Raw genomic sequence first — 22,284 nt, 5'->3', positions numbered from 1 at the left:
CATTTTAAACAATTGGTTTAACAATCCCTTAAGCTTCTAAATGATCTGCAAAGGCTGGAAATTCTACCCTGGTGTTTAAGATCTAGTGGAACATTAGATAGATAATCAAAGGAAATTTTTAGAAACTGGGTTCCTAAATTAGGGATTTTTTGATGACTTCTGATGCTTCTTTTGCTCACCATATTTCTGCCATGTTTGTTGGGGGACAAAGCTGGAATTGACTTGATGCCTGTTCTCTCTGTTGCTGATCCAATTTGTTTCCTACATGCATATTCAGTTTCTAAGTTGCTAACTTGGATCCACGTTTGTGCTTAGGTTGGGTGTCTAAATATCTTCATGTACAAACTTGACTGACTGAAAAAAGAGTAATAGCAATGGGTAAAATCAAGGCTATTTTTCATAGTTTTTTTTTTCTCATTGCCACCTGCAAAGTGAAGAACACTATAAGCTCATATTTGTTCAGTGAGATGTTAGTGAGTCCATCAGGGCTTTTCTGTGAGTTGATCAGCTATTTGTGATGATCAGATTGATGCAAGGATGACTCTTGCAATGTGTGTATCACACTGCAACCTCTTAACCTGGGTGCTTTGGTGTGAGGAGCTCTGGCTATGAACGGCAAATGCATCAGGGTATTCACTCAAGAGTTGGACTTGATTGTTCTTGTGTGTGCCTTCCAATTCAGAATATTCTGTGATTCTGTGATCTGACTGTAGCAGTTAAGGGAGGTTAACAAGGAAATCTTGTTAACCATTTGACTGCATTTGACTGCGTTTGTTCCGTTTGACTGCATTTTAAGTTTCCGATTCCCTCTTGTTCTAGCTGCTGTATAAAGCACAACTTCAATTTTCCTTAACAGAACTGGGACTGAGACCTTTCATTTCATTCTTCCCTTTTTCATCATTACTTCTATGATCCATGACCTTATCCTGCTTTTTGCCTTTTTTCTCCACAAAAGTCAGTGGCCAGTTTGATCTTGGAAAGAAGAGGGATCACAACACAAGGCATAGTTCTTATTTTAAGAATGCAGATCTGAAAAGGCTGATAGTGAACTAGAGCAATAGAGGAGCAAAGCCAAAACATTCCAAGAAAGAAAAAGTTAAAGACATGACAAACAGGAAAAACACACACATACAAAGATAAATACAGCAAATATTTTCCTCTCTCATACATGTATTTAACAGAGAAGTTAGAACAGGCAATTTAGTAAATATCACAAATATATTGTAACCACAAATGGTTACAGAAATAATAGCCAAGCTATTCATAATCTGATTAAAAATAGTATATCAGTAGATGTATGTTTCCCTTAGACTGTGTATTAAAAAAAAAAAAAGCTAAATTTTATGAATTCCCAAAATTAAATTTGCATATGACAAAGCAGTATTTGGAAGTGTGACTGATTGGATTCAGGGACAGATGTCTTCCATAGCATTTTAACTCTAATTGCAGCACATCTATGTGTCAAGACTGGGCAAAGAATTTACTGGGGTGAGAAGCAGGAAGGAAAAAAAAAGTCCTGAAAATTGCATTAATGGAAACAGCAGGCAGGTGGCAATAACCAAATAGCTTTAATTGTCCAAGGAACTCATGGGAATCAATTTGCTGTGATTATTACCCACATGGTGGAAGGAAGAAATAGCAAATTAAATAGAATGACACAAAGGGTAGTAAACTATACCATAGGATTCCCATAGCGAGCTTGCAGCAGCTTTGTCCTCAAGGACACGCTGTTTTAGGTAATTTTCTCCTGGAGAAAACAGTGTAGATGCCAGTCAGACAGTGAAACACAGCTATTATTAGTGCACACATGCAGCCTGGCTTGGTAAACCAGATGTGTTTCAGTTTTGGGTAGACTGCAAGACTTACATACCCACAGGGTATGGGATTGATTTCTCCCTTAGAATTATCTTGACAATATTTAGTAGCTTATGCTGAAAAACAGGGTGTTGCTATTAACTTCACTGCTTGTCTATACAAAGGCACACTGGGAGACACCCTGAGCACTTATCTCAGACTTAACTTTACAGATTGACAATTCTTGTACGGCAGAAAATTATTGGTGTTAAAAAAGAAACTATCCAAAATTTAACTGAGATTTTAAGAGAAAGACTTTAACGGAGATTTTGAGAGAAGGCTCATTCAGAGCAGCTGGTATTCAGCCAACTCATTCACAGAGGGCTTTCACAGTGCACATTCAAGTTTTGGCTTGGCCATTTACATGAGAGGGATTTACCTGACTAAACGTAACCATGAGAAATGCCTTAAACTCTCTCATTTGGGCACAGGTCATCTTCCAGGCCTACAGTTCTCTCTGTCATACCTGCATGAGAGATGGCTCACACTGGGGTGTTTGAAAGGACACTGGAGTCCCCTAATTGGGCAGCTGAATGCTGTCTCAGCCTTGCATATCCATCCATGTGCTGCATGGATGCCCCAGTCAGGGCACTGTTGTTGCTTACAGCAGGCTGGGATGGATCTCCCAAAGCTTTTGCTGTTGTTGTTCTATTTGTGTAAAGAGATGTCCTTTGATAAAGGAGGGGCTGACTGCCACAGCAAAAGGGGAAGCATTTGCTGGGGATGTGAGGCATTGTGGTGTTGGAATTCCTGGTCTGAATCAGGCAGGCTGGGTTTGAACCAGGATCTTCCACATCCTCAGGAAGTGCCTCAATCATTAGGCCCTCAGCTAATCACAGGCCTGAGTTAATTCGTGCCAGACCTTAATTATTTGAAAGCAATGCACTTCTGAAGAGAAGCTTTGATTTTTAAAGAAATGACATTTCTAAAGTAAAAAATCATTTTCAATGAAAGAATTCTAACTAATTAGGACATTGATTGGTGTGGGTCTCTCAGACAGGATATTCCTTCTTCTTTCAAAGGGGAGCATTCAGGGAACAAGGACAGAGTTTTTTCTTTGAAAGAAATGAATATTGATGACTGAATCTCTGCTTCTCAAGAGGGAAAGTTGTATTTTAAAATAGTTCAGAATGGTTGGGATGTCCAGCTGGAAATTCCCGTGCTGCATGATCAGGCTAATTCCACAAGTGAGCTTTGGGTGTTCAGCTGTGTCAGATGCCAGGCATGCTGATTCCAAATCATCCCTTGTTTCCTGATTTCTCTACCTGCACTTCCCCACATTTTCATAGGGAATTATGAATAGAATACTGGATATATTCTAGTGAGGCATCTGTACAACAATCTTCAGCAAGAGGACTCAAATGATGATGCAAAATCTGCAGTCAATTGAAAACTAATCCTGCTTTATATCTGGGAAGCATTAATTAGGATCTGTACAATACACATCATATTTAGTTTGTCTGACAATGTCTAGCAGACAAACTAAAAAGCATACCTTTAACTAACTCTAATCTTTAGAGTAATGGGATCAATTCATAGATCTGGCTTAGCATATAGATTTTGAAAAACTTCCTTTAGAGCCTGCACTCAGAGCATATTCAGACATTTGAAATGTATAATGCATTTTTGATTTATGGCACAATTAACTTTAAAAAGTGCACAGCAGTTCAGAAAATAAATTTCATGTACCAAATATCTCAAGTAATTAATGTAACTCTCATCCCCCCCCCATTTTTGTTATAGAAAAGCAAAAAAAAATGAAACAAACATTTTCCTTCCTTTGTTTCAATACCCTTTAGAATAATTAGAACAAGCTAAACAAGTCCAGTGATGAGTATTCTCTTAGGAAATCTTTACATTAATTTCCTGCACTACACAAACAATTCTTCCTTACAGTTCTTCCTTACAATTCTTCTGGCAATGCTATAGCATTCCTTAATGAGCAATAGTATGAGATTTGCAGAATATACAGTAGAGAATTTAGAAAGGAAGTGCTTGAATCATATGGAAATTCCCTTGTTGTGTATACCTTAGCAATTGTACAAACTGTGACAGGTTCCTACTTATAAGCAGCAGGTGAGATCTTACTGTATGCTAATAATAATTAAGGCACAAATAGCCTCTTCTGTGTTTGTGTCTAGAAATACCTTGTGATAGCAAAATTACAGCTTGGAATTGAATTAAGTTCTTTGTGTTTTTCCAATTGCTTGTTCTGAAAAGAGTACAGAATTTAGGGGATGATTATTGAAATTAAATGTATGAACATTGTGAGCTGATGTGTTTGTGTACATGGGTCTGATATTCAGACTATCACAATAACAGCCAAAATTTACTTTTTTAATGATAAAACTTCCTTGTAAAATCCTTTAAAAATGTTTTAAGCTTAACGTTGTCATGGCTGGTATGGAAACAACCTTTGGGAAATTGATTAATTCCTTTAAAACTGCTTATATTTTTAAAAATAAGCTTAAACAGCCTTAAACAAAAGTAAACTGCAGCTGATGCCTGCAAGGAGTATTTTGTGCTGTACAGTATTTATTTAAAGCCATTGGCAGCACTCTATTTTTAAATCTATATTTGAACGTCACGATTCTGTTCAGGGAAAGGAAAATTTAACTATGTAGCATTTAGCAATCAATTATGGAGTGTCTCATGTAATAAATATAGCATGTAATGGTGCTGTTTATGCTGGTAAAACATTTATGCTTTATATATGTGTATATAAAATCATAACAGTAATCATGTGAATATAAATCAAAAGTAAAGCAATGCTAAGATGAGGGGCAGATGCAATTCAGACAAGGACCTTTTGGTGAAGTAGTGCAGAAAACATGATCTGAGATAATTGGCAATGTGCATTCTTAGGACATAATAAGAAATACATCTTATATTAACTGACACTCATGGCTGTGCACAAACCAGTGAGGATGGGTTTGCTTGGTAATGTTGGCAATGAATGCTGTGTGCAGGTCCAGCTCAGTGGCAGCTGAGCAGCCTGGCACATACATCAAGCTCTGTGTGTGCCAGGATGGGATGGATGTCCACCCTCAGCCCCCTGATCCTGACACAACCAGATCCAGGGCTATTTAGTGCCTAATTAAAGAGCCCAACTGGCTGCTCAGGGCTGCTGGACGCAGTGTCAGTCAATGTGGTGGTGGGAGGGTGCCTGAGAGAATTCACTCTTGAGAACATGCTTGTTGAGTGTTAAATTAATTCATTACTTTTCACAAATGTAATTTTGTTCATAAATGGTAATGAGAAAAATAGAAATGCCAAGTCCTGACAAGACTGTAGAAGAAATTTTCATGTTTACATCTTTATTTGCTTCTTTCAGTAAAACAGCTGGAAATGCTTGGAAGAAAATTAGACATAGTTAACTCTTAATTATTGTGTTTATATACTAACAAAAACATTCTCCTGTCATTTGTTCATCACATTCATATCTCAGATGGCTCTTGAAGAATTAAACATCCTCATAAAGAAGTGCTGCTTGTAGCTGGAACTTCAATGTGGACCATCTTTGATTTGAAGAAAATCACATTTAGGAACTGCTTGTCTCACTATTACTGGAATATTTATCTTAAGAAGAGGCATGACAGAAGGAAGACGTGTTTGGATTCAGAAATACAGCCCTCTAATGAGATGGAAAGGTGTGCCCTACTTTATGTGCCTGTTTGCCTGAGGTATGTGTTTCTTCAAACCCACAAGCTTAAAATGTGTCACCTAAAAAATATTACACTCTGGATGCTGGAAATCTGGCAAGCGGTGCCTGAAGTAAATTGAGACTCTTAATTCTTCCCAGTACATACAGATAACAATAATTTTCATTCTGTAAAAGTCATGGCAGCCTACAGCTCTAGGACCTAAGCCTGATGTCATTGATATCTGGTGTAACTTGGAAAAATATTCTACTCAGAAATCCATTCTGGAGGGAAGAATGTAAATGTTGAACACCTTGTTTCACTACCAAGGTTACATCTTGGGAGGTTTTTTACTAATAAAAATTCTTACAAGATTTTTATTTCATAGGAAATAACACATTCCTGTTTATAATTTCAAGAAAGTAAAAATAATAATTACCTTTTCCTATGATCATTTCCACTACATTTTTCTGAGTGAGCATCTAGAGTGACTCTAGTTTTTATTAGAGACTGAGCCTTCCATAAAAATAGGAGTTCTGTAAATCTTAATTGTTGTTTATAATTCGTGTTGAAATAAAGAAAGGAAATAAATACAGAAATTACGGTGCAAATTTTTTTTTTTCCCCTAGAAATCTCAGCAGGCTTTTGAAATAATATCGGTCCAGACACTCAGAAATTCATGTTCTATATGTGATGCATACATACAAATCCTACACTTGTTCTCCATTTTGACAGGGCTGAATATTTATCTTGAGAAAATCCTTGACTAATTGGGAAAACTTCCAAAATATCTTGCAAGGTATGTTTGAGTTCTTTGTTTTTTTGGGGTTTTTTTCTCCCTTTGGTAATTATGAATAGCAAATTAGCTCTGCCAAAAAATCGGAGGTGGTTCAGAAAAGAGGAAAAATTCAACCTTAATATCTAGATCAGACAAATATTTAATTACAATAATAATAGTAGGTAGAAGCATAAAAGTTGCTTAAAGAATTTTGAAATGTTTTTATATCTTTTATGTTTATATTTTTTCTCATTTTTGCTGCATGCAGCAGAGAGCAACAGGATGGATTGTGCTTACTGCCTTGGCTAATGTTTGTTATGTCAGCTCTAAAACATTTCCACAGAGCAACCTGAGATCTAGTATAATTTTAATATAAATGCATTATAGGAATTGAAGGGCACTTACAGATCTCAATTACTTCTGGGAACTGAGGGTAAAACCGGTCCAACTCCAAGTCCTTTGAAGCTGAAGGCAGACGAAAGGGATTTATAGCAAAACATTTTTATTTTATTTGTAGTAATGCATGTTTGAATTCCACTTAGCTGTAATAGTGGTTTAGAATTTGGAAACCAGTAGCTAGGTAGAGGAAAGAAACACAAATTATTATTGCCCAGGGATAAGAGAGCAGAAAGAGTTCATCTATTTGATATTTTCTTTGGCAGCAGTAAAGGACACAACCCTTTAATAAAGAAAATTATTTTACTATAAGGAACTAAGTTTTATTCTGTTGCACACAGAAAAACTGTGCTGAGCTGAGAGCTGTTTGCTTGTGCTACCATTATTCTGCTGTGTACCAAGCATAAAAGGTGGTAAAATATTTTTCTAATATTTTTATTTTTAATAATTCTAATAATTGAAAATTTTATATGTTTTTCTACTCCTATTATTAAATTCTAAAACTATTTATGAACAAGAATTAGACAAAGGTACTTCTAAAGTGTAAAAGCTTTCCAAATTTACTAAAGATGAAATGACAAGGGAAGATGAAATAATAAAGAGGAAATGCAGGTTACAGATTTGCCAATGCTCTTTTCAGTGTTGTTACTGGCAAAAGAATTTTCATTCCATTGCTACATCTAATAGACTATTTGGGAAGTAAACTGTTTGACAAATATCTTAATATTTTATGGGAACACTTATTTGCCTGTGAAGCTCTGCAAGGAAATCACCTGTGATGTTCTGCAATGCCAGGACCCATCTCTGCCAGACAAGGGAGCAGGGGATTTGGTTCATGTGCACAGCTGATAGTGCAATTAACAGTAACCACTTTATTGTGCTGTAAAAGCCATGGATACCCTTTCAGGTTATGCTCCCCGAGGTTTAAAAACCTGTTTGTATGAGAAATATGCATTTCCTGTAAGAACAGTTAAAATGTCACTTTACAATCCTGAAATCTTCAGGGCTGGAAACAAACACACTGAAACCCATGGGGAGGCTGGCAACATTTAATCACTGGAGGGAAAGGCTCCCATTTCTAGCTCTGCAGAGTGACATAATATTGATTTTTAAACCCAGCACTCAATCTTTTGGGTTCAGCATTTGGGTCCAAAGCAGCTTGGGGAGAGAAAGGCTGGAGCAGAGATGTTGGTGAGGAGGAGGAAACCTGTTAGAGTGACAAAATAAATTTGAGTGTCTTGCAGCTCTTGGATGTTGACATGTTCCAAATACTTCCAGCAGAAATGGATTATTAGGTAGAATGCAAAGTCAGAAGTGTCTGGTAAGTACAATTCAATGTCTGCCTCTGATTTTTATTGCAGGGGTGGAATTTCCATGCAGTTCTTTTCAGAGGGCTGTGATTGTGCAGGGAGCTGTCTGCACTATCAGCTGAGAGTGTTTCTGCTGTAAATTCCCAGAGGACTGTGGGGACAGGACAGTGCTCCATCCTGGACTGGGGCTGGGTGTCCTCCAGCATCCCTGGGTAAGGTTCTGTGAGGTGATGTGGTGCTTTGTGCCTGGTCACTGTGGAGCTGCCCAAAGAGTCAGGGTAGGAAGCATGGCCTCAAACTCAAGCATGAAACCTTTCTGTGTTGCTGATTTTCTGCATTTAATGTCCTTTTCTGCTTCTACACCTGTGCTTATTTCCCCTTCCATGATTGTGCCAGTTCTCCGGTGTCCTTTGACATTCATATTGCTGTGCTTAGCTTCATTTCTTTTTATCTCCTATGTACACCAAGTCATTAAAATAGAATGTTGGATTAAAATTTAAGGTTTTTTAGAAAATTAAATTATAAATATGGTGCCAAATGAAACAATATATTTAATGTCTAATCAAACAAAACATTTCTTTCAGTATTACTTTTGTTATTCACTGTGGTGAAAATATGCCCCAAAGAAAAACCCAAATAATGCTGGCAACACAATATTTAAAAATTTTTTAAATTGTTTTTGGCTTATCCAACAAGACCCAAAGTACTAATTATCCAGCACCAGCCTTCTGTTTACTATCTGATGCCAGCGTTCTGTCCCTTTTTAAAAAACTTAATTTAAAAGTGTATAGCAAAGAAGAACAAATAGACTGTCTCATACATGAACTGTGGTTGTGATTCTTTGACTTGCTTGGAGGAAAAAAAAAGACAAATCTTTGCCACTTGCTCTGGCCTTGCAGCCTTTGTGAGTTATGGATCTTTCATAACCAGGGAAGGAACTGAGCACTCACCCTTCACGGGTGAAACAGCCCCTTCATATTCAGCAATGGGTAGCAAACAATTCTAAATGGATTTAAAGAGATGCCAAGAATATAGTCTGGAAATATCAATTATTATAAGCTGGTTTAATTCTTTCTTCCCCCTCTGCTTGTATTTCATATACACGATCTAGCAGTGACAGCTGGATACTTAATACTGACTGGAGTGCAGGAATCATTAACAGAAATAGCATTACCTTTGCAATAAAGTTAAAAAGAAATAAAAATTCCTAAATTCTTCCCTAAGCTGAAGCAGACAATGGTTAGTATAGTGTATTTCAGCTGCATTTCAGCTCTGGATATGACCACATTTTTCAGGGCTACAGTCTGTGCAAGGTGCCTTGGAGTGGCTGGCTGTGGCTGAGGGACATAAGGTGTTTTATGGTATCTGAATTACCCTGGGCTTTACTGGCACTGCAGGTTGTGCTTCTCTGAATTCCCTGCTCTGTTCCCACAAATGTGGGAACTTGAGGATGGTGAGATAAAGGTGTCACTCTGCAGTTAAAAACACGACATCCCAGCCATCATATTGTGCTGCTGACAGCAGCAGTGTCCTCTTGGAGCTCCATTTTCCCCAAGAACTCCTTCTGAGGGGACAACTCCTCTTGAGCAGGATTCTTCCTGGGCAAATGAGAAGCAGAGAATAGAGCCTGGCTTCTCCTGAGTCAGCTTCAGGCCCTTAACTGAGCCCTGCTCACAGTCTCTGGAGAGAGATAAATACCCTGCTCTTTTTGCTGATTAGGATCCTAGCTTAGATGTCTCTATTAGCTGTCTACAGTCACTAGGAATGAATCTCCTCATATGAAAATTGTCATCTTAAATTCAAATATAAAGAAGGATGGCCTGAAAGTAGAATTTTTAGCTGGGGATAATTAAAATTCAAGTGGCACCTGCGTGGAGTAGATTAGAGTCAACCTGTCATCTTTCTCAAGTGCTCACATAAGAGAACATCATTACTAGGGCACCAAGTAAAATAGCCTGAGGCTTCTTTAGGATACATTTTGCAGAAATGCTGTGTAAGAATGAGAACAGATGGAAGTGAGGGGATGTGAGCTGTGTGAGGCACCAGGAACAATGGAACTGCTGCCTCCAGAGAAGGGAAAGCAAAGAACAACAGTCTGGGAATAGAAAGAAAAGTTGCCAGGAGCTAAAATGGTGGCAAAGTTGTTTCTGTCAGGATGTGAAAAGGCATACCTGGAATAGTGCTATTCCATTTTTTTACTAATTTACAGGTAATACATTCTGCAAATGACATTCTGCTATACATTAGTAGTAAAAAAACACTTCTTTTTTCTGCTCCACTTCCTCTTCCTCACTATGGGATTAAAATGCTAAGAGGAGGATCAGAAGAAGAAAGATGAGGAGCTGTTGCTTGACTCTTTAACCTTGTCTGAAAACCCCATGGTGCAATATGACCATTCTTGCAAAAAACCACAAATTGGTTTCTGGCAACACAGGGTGGATAACAGCCCTGCAAAAGTGAATTCTCCCTAAATATCCAGTTGTACTAGCAGTGCAGTAAATCCATTTGTTTCAGTGGTGCAACACTTCCACTACAGAAGAAGGTTTTGACTACTGAAGCTTTCTAGACCTGAGGTTTGTCTGATTCTCAGCAGGGAAGGAAGCCTAAAGGGCCTCTTCCAGCAGTTGTTCACTTGAAGCTTTGAAGGAGCAGCTGGCAGATCCATGAGCTTCTTGATGACTGTTTTGCTTGATATTTCAAGGGGTAACTTTTGTGTACTAGAAAGCTTTTGGCTTGCTTTATAATTTAGCCTTTTCTATCCTGTTGAAACAAGAGTATACCTCTCCTCTGTGTCTTGTGTTTGCAAGTGTATGCATATTTGTATTTATACCAATATATGTGGGTATATTTGCAAGTATGCATAAATATATATATATACACACACACATATCTGCATATGTTTTATGTACCATATTTGTCCTATCTATAGGTACATCTATATCAACCTATTTAATTCTTCTTTTCAATTCCCTTTCTTCTCTGCTTTCTGCATCCTGGAGCAGACCACCTACATGTGTGTTTGAAATGGCTTTCAGTCAGTCACCACTACAGCAGAGGTGGTGGAAGTGCACACTTATTAATGGGTTTAAACCACTGTCTTCGTTATGCTCTTGGGCCTAATTCTTGGCAACAGCAAATTGCTGAAACTCTGCTAAAAAGGTTCCTTTGACTTTCCTGGAGCATTTTTCGTGCTGTGAGGGTTGGGTCTGTGAGAGCCAGCAGGGATCAGCAGTTGGGGCAGCTCCAAGCCCACAGCTAAAATACAGACAGTGAATGTATTTCTGTCACCTCCCTGAGTGGGGATCCCAGGGCAGCACCCAGGCAGGGGAGATCCTGCCAAGGATGGAGAGGTACCATTTCACTTGACCACACTGGAGGTCACTGCTCTTCACACTGCTTTAGCAAGGGTCACTCCCAGCTGCAAGGGTACTGAGGGTATTTTATAATTCTCATCTCCAATCTTCTGCTTTTAACACATCCTTCCCAACAGGCTAAAAGCCTTGTGGCTGTAAGGATGGACTAGAACACAGAAAAATCCACAGGGAATGTCTGGTCACTGAAACAGCAGAAGAGTTTTTTGGTCCTTTCTTCTCCCTTTTCAGACATTGCTGAGTGAAGCTCTCAAAGCAGGTTCCATGCATGTACCTTTTCCCCATGCTGCATGGAAATGCTGTCACAAAAATCAGGTGAGCCTCTTCCAGCCAACACTTCTGGGGGCACTTCAGAAATAGCAGGGGAATAGGAGATACAGTTCAGTCACTATAATAGAAAAATTCAGTGTTTGATTTTCTCCTGAAAAAAGATGTGAAATCCAGGAGAACTGTGTTCCTGCAAATGAAACTTCATTCTCTCCTGGGAATGACTGCAAGCTTGTTGGTACTTGGTGAGCTTCAACCAAAGGTGGCACTAGGGGATCACAAGTAAGTCTTTGAATGTACCACTGTGCTCTTCATTCTCTTCCTATCATTGTGTTCTCCACTCCTTCCCCTCTGGGTTTTTCAGGTGATATTTTCTAAAAATGGACAAGGCTTCTCACTGACACTGCCTGGAATACCGAGGTAGGAATGGTGAGGAAGATGGAAAGCTGATGGTAAACTCCCTTCTTTTAATACTGAAGGAAAAATTATGTATTATCTGTGTATCTATGCAGGATGGTATTAATTCTGTAAAGAAATGTGGATTGAATTCCAGTTTTAAAAATCCATCAGGAATTAGATCTGTTCACATACATTAATTTCTCCTTCTCTACCTCGTATCTGCCAAACTCTAAATCCCCTCAGTCCTCTTGTGCTCCAACTCCGTGTGTATTGTTGAGACCTTGGAAAACATTTCATTTTCACTGGTGGACTTTGACAGCTGACCATGCCTGCATCTTTGGAAAGTCCCTTCAGATCCTTTATGCTTACCTGTCTTTCAGCTGGGACAGAACTCTGGGAACAAGGTTTAGGCTGCTGCAAACACTTATGGGAGCTGCTAAACTTCTAATCTTCCTGTAAAATTAACCTGGGAATGGAATGTGATGCTGCAGTCTGCTTAAATAGAGTGTGTTTCCTGTGGGGTTGTAAGGAAGTCACTCCTGTTTCTGCTCCAGTTCCCTGTCTGAGCAATAACTCTTCCTCCTCCATGAGCTGCTGGGACAGTAAATCAATTCTCTTACATGCTGCAGATCTGGGTGACATATACATTTCCAGATATTCCTTTTATTCTGCCCCAAATCCTTGTGGGATTGTCATCTTCTGCTGTTAGGCAGGGCCTGTCACTGCCTGCCCAGTGAAGGATTTATAAGAAAAAGGGGCTGAGCAAAAGACCCAAACTGTTTCAGATCAGCTTTGCCTTGTGTTTCCCTAGGCACACCTGGCCCTCTCAGGTCCCTAGGTTTTAATCCTGTTGCTGACACAGATCTGAATGAAGCCATCACTTTTAATTTTTACTACAGTTCCATACTTCAGGATAATACATCTGATATTTCAAAAGGACCACTGAAATCAATGGGTCTTGGACACTGAGGGGCTGTTGGGGAGCTCAATGAAAAAATATTTGTGTCTTTTGATGAGTAAAGTTGATGCGGAATAACTTGGCCTAAAAGCAAAAGAGAGGGAATTTTCATTACCTATCTATAAGAAGGCTGTGACTAAAAAACATAGGTGAAGTACTACTAATTTTAATCCATATTAGACGTGTGTTGCAGACTAGCACCATATTAAAAAAACTGATTGAATCAAGAATCATGTCTGATTAAACAGTATAAAATCACCTTCATGTATGTCACCCTCTTTCAGTGCTGTCCCTCTCCTTTTGGTTTCATTTCTGTCCTTGAATGGAAGGTCACAGCTAAGGTGAGTGCTGCTAGCATCAGAGCACAGCAGCCTGCAGTGTACCACGTACCAGCAGAGAGCTGAGGACACAGATTTATTAATGGCTTGGTGTGTCATCTTGAGCTTTGACAAATACTTCTTTTGAGCTGCATTCCATTGTGCAACTACACAAAAATGCATCATTAAATTTTTAAAAAGGGAAAGGTGTTCTCCAGCTCAATGAGATGTCTGTGCTTCCAGCCTGTACCTGGGGCTCTCCTCAATACAGTACCTGTTTCTGAAAAGAATTCATAGGCACAAAGGGTTAATATAGTGAAAGTGAAATAGTGACTGCATCTATTAAGAAATGCATCACGTTATGTTTCTGTGTCCACAGGAGGGTTCTAGAGCTGCTTGTGCATTGCCAAAATCTTCCTGAAACGTGGGCAGTGTGAGCAGAGTGTCTGACAGACTGGGTATCACATTGTAGGGGAAAAAAAACCAGCCCTCCAAACCAGAGAGGGAGAGCATGGAAAATTTGGGTCCCCTCTCCTCCCTGCACAACTCTTTATTTGTTTAAAGAATTTGTGTGGTATGTGTGAACAATCCAAGCGAAGCCCTGCCCCCTGCCATGTGCTAATGACACAGTTTAAATCACTCCCATATGCTGAGTTCTCTGCTCTGTTTACCCGGCCACAGTAAATACATGCTGGTAGTGCCAAGGGCCTGACAGTGGCTCAGAAAAGCAAAGAGTGTATTTAAACCTGAACTTGAATCTTAGTTCTGGCTGTAACAGATCATTTTGTCTTTGCTGTCTCAGAGACAGCAGGGAGACTGAGTGGCAGAAGTGCTTCTTGGTGGGCATGGGTAAAGTTTCAGATGATGATGGATTTTTCTGAGGTAAACAGTCTTCAGAGAGAGATGAAGAGACCAGAAAATGATCATTTTCTGGTCTAAATCCACAGGGCCTTCCTGTGGGTTGAGAGCAGCGTTGTGATCTCCCTGCTGCCTGGAGAAGGCTTCTGGCAGACAGAGAAACTGGAAAAGTCTCTGCTAGTGAAGGGGTCAGGACGGTTGTCACACCCTCTATATCCCATTTGGATGGATATTGGAGATATAAATCCCAATTAATCTTATTTTTTTATAAAATTAATGAAACAGGGTAACTTTTTCTGAGGGTACACATGGGTCTGTCGTTGACAGGGAGATAAATCTAAATTGCATTGTGGTTGTCACTGTAAACTTTTCTGAAAGTATGTGCTATCCATCCTTCACATGCTTATTAGTCCATCAGATATTTGAAGAGCACCTATGTACCTCTGGAATACCTTTCCCCCCTTTTTATTTTCCTGTTTTGTTCTTGTTTATTTTACGTGATGGTATTAGACAGTTTCAGTTTCCTTTCAAGAGCTGCTGTCCATGCTCCAGAACCTTCTGATCCAAAGCTCTCTGAAGTCAGCTGAAACTCTCTGAGAGCTCAATGGTCTTTGAGTAAGGCCTCAGGTTAGCAAAGGACAGAGCTTGATGATGTAAGTGCTTGGATTTTAAGATGAAGTTGTCCTTGCAAAGCACTCCTAAGGGCACAAGGGCCTCTTCAGGAGTAAACCCTCACTGCCATGAGACAGGCAGGTTGGTGACAATACAGAGATTTTGCTGTGTGATGTCATCCCTTTTACGTCCTGAGTTTTCTGGAACTCTTTCACTTCCTAGTGCAAAGGCAGAAAGGAGGAAATTCTCCATTGGGTGAGCTTCTGAATTTATTAATCTTGTTCACCATGTAGCTTTTTAGGTACAGTTGACTTCACAAAGCTGGCACTCTAAATTTCAGGAATGTGATCACCTACCAGGGTAAAAGGATGGAGTTTCTGTTCTCCCATATCAAGGACTTTAAATGACTTAAAGTAAGGGGGGAGTGAGGGAACAGTGCCTGATGGGACCCAGCTGGGAGAGGGAAAGCAACATGTTGAACTCAACAGTGTGCATCTCATACCTTAATAATTTTTAAATTTTTGGCTTAGAAAGATTTTTTGGCTGTTTGCCAGTTTTATGTTATCATGTTCCCACCACATAATTGCATGTGCAGCATTATAATGAAATGTTTCCAGACTTGCTCTCTAGAGCAAATGTATGGACTGTGTGAACAATACAGTTCATGCCTGAAAACTCATTCAAGACTACAAGAATTCCTCCCTAAACACTGGACATTGCATAACTCCTAGAAAAGTGAAGAAAAAGGATTACAGAAATTACTCATATTAAATATGTTTTAAGAACATTAATGAATGTAGGGAGGTTTAGGTTTTCTGCTAAACAAAAGTCATAAATAAATACAAAGATATATCCAAACCATGCTAATTAATACCCACACTGTGTTGGCTGTGGGAGGAGAAAAGTAACAGTCCATTCTTCTTGTCCAGCATCTTTCTCCCCTGTTAATATTTAGTTCTTAATGGATATCATGATAGGTACTACTTGCTTGCTTTTGATAAGCATATAATAGTATATGTTATGGAATTAATCAGTTTGTCCTCAGAATTTGAAAGTTGAATTGAAGTGAGATAGACATGAACTCTATGGAAATCATCAAAGATATTGCAATTATGATTTAATTAGAAAACAAATACAGTTTTACACAAATAAAGTCTCCTGGATGCCAGTTACTAAATACAATAATCCTCTGAGCTCTGTCCCTCTTCACTGTGGGCTGTTGTCTTTGTATGAAGGAAGCATGAAAAATAATGTTTTTAAAATACACTATCTTTGACTGAAGTTAAAAGTAATTTTCCCTCCCACTTTTTAACTATAATTAATTGTTGATATATGTTTTCATTTATTTAGGGCTGAAGGAGGAATAGGACAGACATTAGCATTACTTAAGCTTGAATTAGAAAGAAGGCAAACCCTCACATTTCATGCTTGTTTACAATGATGATTTTTGTTTGTTTGTTTGCCTTCTGATTATGACTCTAAGAAGCATGCATTCCAATAGGTACTGAGATGAATGTAAATGTTAATTGTTATTGATATTTCAAGGCTATGTTTTGACCTGAAAGTTCAGCTATTTGTATTTTCTTCTTTATAGAAATTACATCTGAGTGGCCATGATAAATTGTTCTAGTTTATATTCACCTTAGTCTATTTTAGTGCCTTTTTCTGAAGTAAGTAAGAATAAGCTTGGGTTTTTTTGGTGTTTGTGAAATATACAGCTTGCTGTCTTTTTCAGTCAACTGAAAATCACATTCCTTAAAACTATTTAATTATTTGAAATGCCCTACAGTGCAGTCTGGTAAAATGCTGATTGTCCTCAGGGTCAGTGACATTCTCTTGAGTGACCAAGTCATCAGCAATAACACTTTAGGTACAGGGTCAGGATTAAAAAACTGTCTTGTTGCCCAGTTCAATACATGCCAACCTGCCATCCTAATAGAATGTGGAAGTGAGGAGATGCCCATCCACCTGTCACCTCCTCCTAGAAGGTTCTCCATGACAAAACTGGGAACCCAGACTGGTCTTGAGCATTTTCTTTCCAAGAGAGCAACAGGCAGAGTCATTGTGGAGATGTTTGGAAAAGGTGACTGAAATGTGAAGCTGCTGGTCTCTCAATTAGGCAAGAAATGTCTGGACATTCTTATTAAAAGGAAATTATGAATCCATTAATCAGATTGAAACACCCCAGTGTTGTCTATGCAGATATTGTCACTTTCCTTTTGCAAGCAGAACCTGAGGCCTTGTGGATCTGCTGATGTTACAGGAAAGGCTGAGGCGCATTAGCTCCTTTGTGAGCAAGAACAAGCTTTGGAACTGTAGCATGAAGAAAATGTAGTTTAGGTATGGTAAAGACATTTTCATTTGAAAGTCAGTCATAGTTCAGGAACAAACTCATGCTGAACCTGAAATTTTGCCTGCTTTATGTGTCGCTCCATAAAGTTTAGGTGAGCATGAAGGCTGAGCCTGTCTAAAATGATTTATTAAATGGAAGCTGAGAGCACTGAAGAAGATTAGAAAGAGCAGAATTCATGAGAATAATCAAACCTAGTGCTATTGGGTTTGGCTGTTTCATCTAGGAACAATACAGTGCTAATCTCAGGAATCCCTAAATTGCATGCAGGAGCACAATTACTATACTAGCTTCTACTTGCTGTTGCTTACACCTGGATGCTAATATTAAGTATGTTATTAAAAAGTTAAACAAGGCTTAAGCCAAGCCCTGAGCTGGCAAGATACACTATTGTGATGTATGAATCAGTCATAGTTATTGTGTAAGGAAGAGAACATGCTTCAAAGGCCAAAGGGCACTATCTCCTTTTTTATTTTCTTTTCACTCCTTTCTTATAGGCAGGGCTCTGGGGTGAGGTTTACAGGGTGTTGAGTACAGCTGCTCTGTTGTGCTGCATGCTACAGTGTGTTAAATGCAAGTTTGCCATCCTTTTGGTCTGTCTTCTGGGAAAGCTAATAGAAGAATCCAGGGTCACCAGCTGCATGTCTTGTCAAGGTCCTGGTCTAATAATTCTGCAACCCTGTGAGAGTTTATTAATTCCCCATTATGATTTGGGCTTCCTTCCTGAACAGGTTGGTTGTGCAGCACCCCCAGTCTCCTGATGCAGAAGAATGGGCTAGAAACAGCCCATCCTGCATGTGCTGTGGCCTTAGCATAGATAAATGGACCTAGGTGGAGATGAAAAATGTGAGAAAATAGGAAGAGTGTTAATCCTTTCCCAAAGGACATTTGTGTGTTTTCAGTATTCTAGGTTAAGGAAACAGTAAACAGAGAGTGTCTGAACAGGACTCAGTGAGAGGCTGCAAAGCAGGTATATTCTCTGAAATTAGATACATACTCCCTAAGGAAAAATGCCAGCTTCCTCCTCATAGAGGGAACAGCTTGTAAATTTTTGGAGTATCCAAAAATGGAGGATACTCTTGATAGCAAGGAATAAAGTCCATACTTGGATTAGATTAGCCCACCCTGAGCCCAGTTCAAATGGATTTGTAGAAAAGGACATGTGAGAGAAGGGTTGAGTGATCCATCTCCCTTTTCTAGATGCAGCCAGCATGGATGCTGTGGAAGGGCACTGAAGTGCAGTGCATCAATTACCATCTATCTTATTTTAGTTTGGAGAGTAATCGGTACCACAAGCTGTAAAGCTAAAAATGGGGCTGCATAAATGTTTCTCATTTACTTAGAATGGTGTGCTATTGCTCAGAATCCTTTGGAAGCAGGTGGCTGCTGTAGCCCCAGGACAGGGCTGGCAGACTTGGAACCAACAAGCAAAATGCACCAGCTCCCAGTTTTTTATAAAGGCCATCTTGGCTGCTGTCAGTGTGGCTTCAGCTGGGACTTTGTGGAGCCTGCTTCTATAAATATACAACAATTCACTTGTGTAATTGCCATTACCAATGTGAATTCAATTTGTCTATATTTTTATACCATAGCATTAGGTCTTAGAATCTTGAACTGCTATAGATTCTTTTAATTAATACTGATCTCTCCAGATCTTGAGAGGCAGAAATGAAGTCATCAGAAGCAGATGGGGCATGGAATAAAGTGAAAAATAAAGTAATTTTTAGTAAGCTTGTTTTGCTTTTAATCCAGTGTTGTTTATGCTGAATAATTGCCTCTAATCACCTGATCCCTAAAAACTAAATTAGAGTTCTTATTCCGGGGTCTTTTGATTCAGACTGTTTTTATTTGTTAAAAGTTTCAGGGTGTTTTAACTGAAAAAAACCCCTGTCATTTGTGTTGGGATAGGATCTGATAGAAAAATCTACCCCTGAAATCCAAGAATCACTGAAAAAAATTGGAAAGGAAGCCTAATCTTCCTCAATCCTTCTATCATCAAGAGAATCTGGTCAGGAAGGTGTGGTCCAGAGTGATTTTGTGGGGGACACTTGAAGCTAGGTGGACAGTGATGCTTTGTTTTGGTGAGCAGTGATTGGAGTCCCAGTACCAAAGCATTCAAAGCTCAGGCTTTAAAGCTTCCCACTCACTTGATGTAAAGTGTTCTGCCAAGCACCTTGGGCCACAGGGCTGCCTTAAGTAGTGTCATTAATAGTTGTTAGTAGCTTTTATAAGGCATCTCTTACATTTCCTTTAATTCATACAGAGCTGTTGTTGCCTGTCCTGTTGACAGCTTTGCATGTGTGCTGCCTTGGCAGGGACAGCACAGGAAATACTGTTCTTGCACTTAACTGTGCACAGAGGAATAACTCCATGGCACTTCTTCAAAAGTGTGCACAAAGAGAGGATCTGTGAGCAAAAGGCATCTGCACAGTGCTCTATTGCATGGATTCTGCTGCAGGCAAATTCCCTGTGGAAGCCATTCACTGGTACAGACACACGTGGGGAAGTGCAGGGCTCAGACCTGTTATTGTGTGTGAGCTGTTCAGAGCAATCAGTGAGGGATATTTTGGACTCCAGGACTTGCAGCACATCAGCTCTGCACATGCCTTGGGTGCTCTGTGAGCAAAGGAGTCTTCCCCACTGTATTTCTTATCACCACCTTGCCAGGCTTCCTGGATGCTTCAGCATTAGCCTGTGAGTAAGCTCTTCTGCAGACAAAAGTACCTGAAATAATAGAGAATTCTACCCTAGAGTTCTGTGCAAGGTTTACTCCTCTTCTGATGGATTTGTGTGGCAGCCTGACCTAGTTTTGAAAGTACAAATCCAGACTTGTATTCAGTACAGTTAATCCCCATTATTTCTTCTTTTCAGATGGACTTTGCAAAGTTTATATCTATCCTCAGATCTGTGCAGGATCATGTCCTTAGATTCTGCTCCATGTTGATACTGGCATTGTTTCAAATATAATGAATACCTGAATAAACAACCCTGAAAATATATATATGTGTATATAAATATATTCAAGGTTAGATTTATTAGTTTGGCCTTTGGCCAATTGCTGAAGTACATCTGCTGTCTTAAAAAAAGATCAATCTCTGATAGTCAGGAGCTTTAGGCAAAATTTTTCCTTTTAGATCTTGGACCAGCTGTGGTACTTTGGGTCATCATATTTGCTTGATTGAATAACTACTGATTTTAATAGGACTGATGGAAGAGAGAGGCTTTTTAAAATCGGGATATTAAATAGACTTAGTTAAATTGCACATTTCGTGCACTGGAAAAAAAAAAAGTTCTTCAGACTGAGAGGGTAGAAGGGTAATTCACCCCAAATTGAAGCCTCAGGATTGAGAACAAGTTAAAAGTAATGCCTTCCATTAGCTAGGAATTGATTATTTTTCTTTCCCACAGCCTCTTCCATAACAGTGAGCCAGATCTCCTGGTTTTGGCTGTGGTTCTTCAGTGTCCTGAGGCTTTGCATGGTTTTCAGCTGAGTGATGCAGCAGCTCTCAGCAGAAGTGTGACCCCATGTGAAACTGCCTTGGATTGACTGCCTGTGTGATGCACTGGGAGCACATTAGAATATTTCCTTCCCTAATTTCCTTAGATGGGGGAGGAAGTAATCTGATGCTGCCTTCTCTCTCCTTCTCAGAACCTGAGAAAGCTGCTTCCATGCATCATATCCCACAGTGCTGCTTCCAGCACCCCTCGGATGCAGCACATTATGTTTTTGGGAGCTGATGTTGATCACCATGATCTGTGCAGCTCAGCCTCATTGCAGCTATAATTAAGCCCTTCTGTTATAAACCAAATAGTCTGAAAATAATTTTCTTCATTTACTGCACCTGCCAAGGGAGAGGTCCTGCAACCTTTAATGATGCAGGTAATCCTATTACTGCCAACACAAATGCTCCTTTGCAGAAAGGCTGCAGACCCACTACTAGAATTTGCTGAAGCATTTCCCAGGAAGATTTTGTCCCTGCCCCTCTGCACAAAGATTTCAATATTTTGTAGAAAAACATTGTCCTTTTTAGCCAAGTTTAGACAGTCTCTGGAGTAGGAGAGTGATTAGTGCTCAGAATGGCCAGTAGCACAGGTTGAGGCATTCTCACAGGGATGTGAAGATGCAGCTTCAGGTGTTTACTTCAGAAAAAGAACCCCTATCTAGGCCAAATCTTGTAAGCACTGGGATATTTCCTATTCTGAGGAAGTCTGTTCACTTTCTCACTCTCCAAGCCCCCAATATTTTGCTTTCATTTTGCCACAGAGCAAAGCATCAAGGTCCTTTTATAGAAGGAATTCTGGTTTCCAGCAAGATCAAGCTACACCTTTGTTCTGATCTCAGTACAGTCTTTCCCAGGTGACAAGATGTTGGTAGATGCTTAAAATGCCACAGTGATGGGGACTTCTTTTTGCTAAACCTAAAAAAAAAAAATCACATCAGATTTGTTATACACTTACAAAGTCTGAATCCTGGTCATGGTGGGAAAGTAAATGGAGACTCTGATTTTCATTCTTACACTTTAATTCTATGTTCATTTGTTTCAGTTAGGACTGCTCCTACTGGAGCTGATTTGAATTCTAAACAGTGTTAGGTATTTATTTTTGTAAAGCTGTGCCATTCATCTTTAATATAATCATCTAATTTACTCTATTAATGCCAGCTGCTCCATTTGGCACAGGTCACCTGGAGTGTTTGGAACACTCTACTAATTTTTCCTTGAACTAATTCTAAAAAATCCATAGAAGTCAGAGCACTCCCCCTCCACAGCGAGGGACTTTTTATTTTTGCCCATGTTCCTAAACACCTTCTTAGCTTGGCAGAAGAAAATATCCTCTGGGAGGCAGACTTCCATTTTGCTGGGAATTATTTATTTGTTTGCTTTTTCCAGAATTGTGCTTGTCATTCCCAGGTGACCCCAGGGAGTGATCACTTGTGTTTTTCAGAGCAAACAGCTGCTGCCTTGAAGAGGATGCTTTTCAACTCTTTGGTGCCTGCCACTTCTCGTCTCTCTGGTATTTGAAAACTTGTAGGATGGGTAAGAGTGTGAAATGTTTTGTGTTTCCATTCTTCAGCAAACTTGGCTTAACACCACTTCACCCCACCTCTGGTCTCACAGAAAGCAAGTGCAAGATGTGGAATTGCATAGAGATTTGTACAAGTTAGGGCTAGTCC

Source organism: Ammospiza nelsoni, chromosome 10 (assembly GCF_027579445.1).
Source record: "Ammospiza nelsoni isolate bAmmNel1 chromosome 10, bAmmNel1.pri, whole genome shotgun sequence".
In the NCBI taxonomy this organism is placed as follows: Eukaryota; Metazoa; Chordata; class Aves; order Passeriformes; family Passerellidae; genus Ammospiza; species Ammospiza nelsoni.
Note: the sequence above shows the minus strand (reverse complement) of the source record.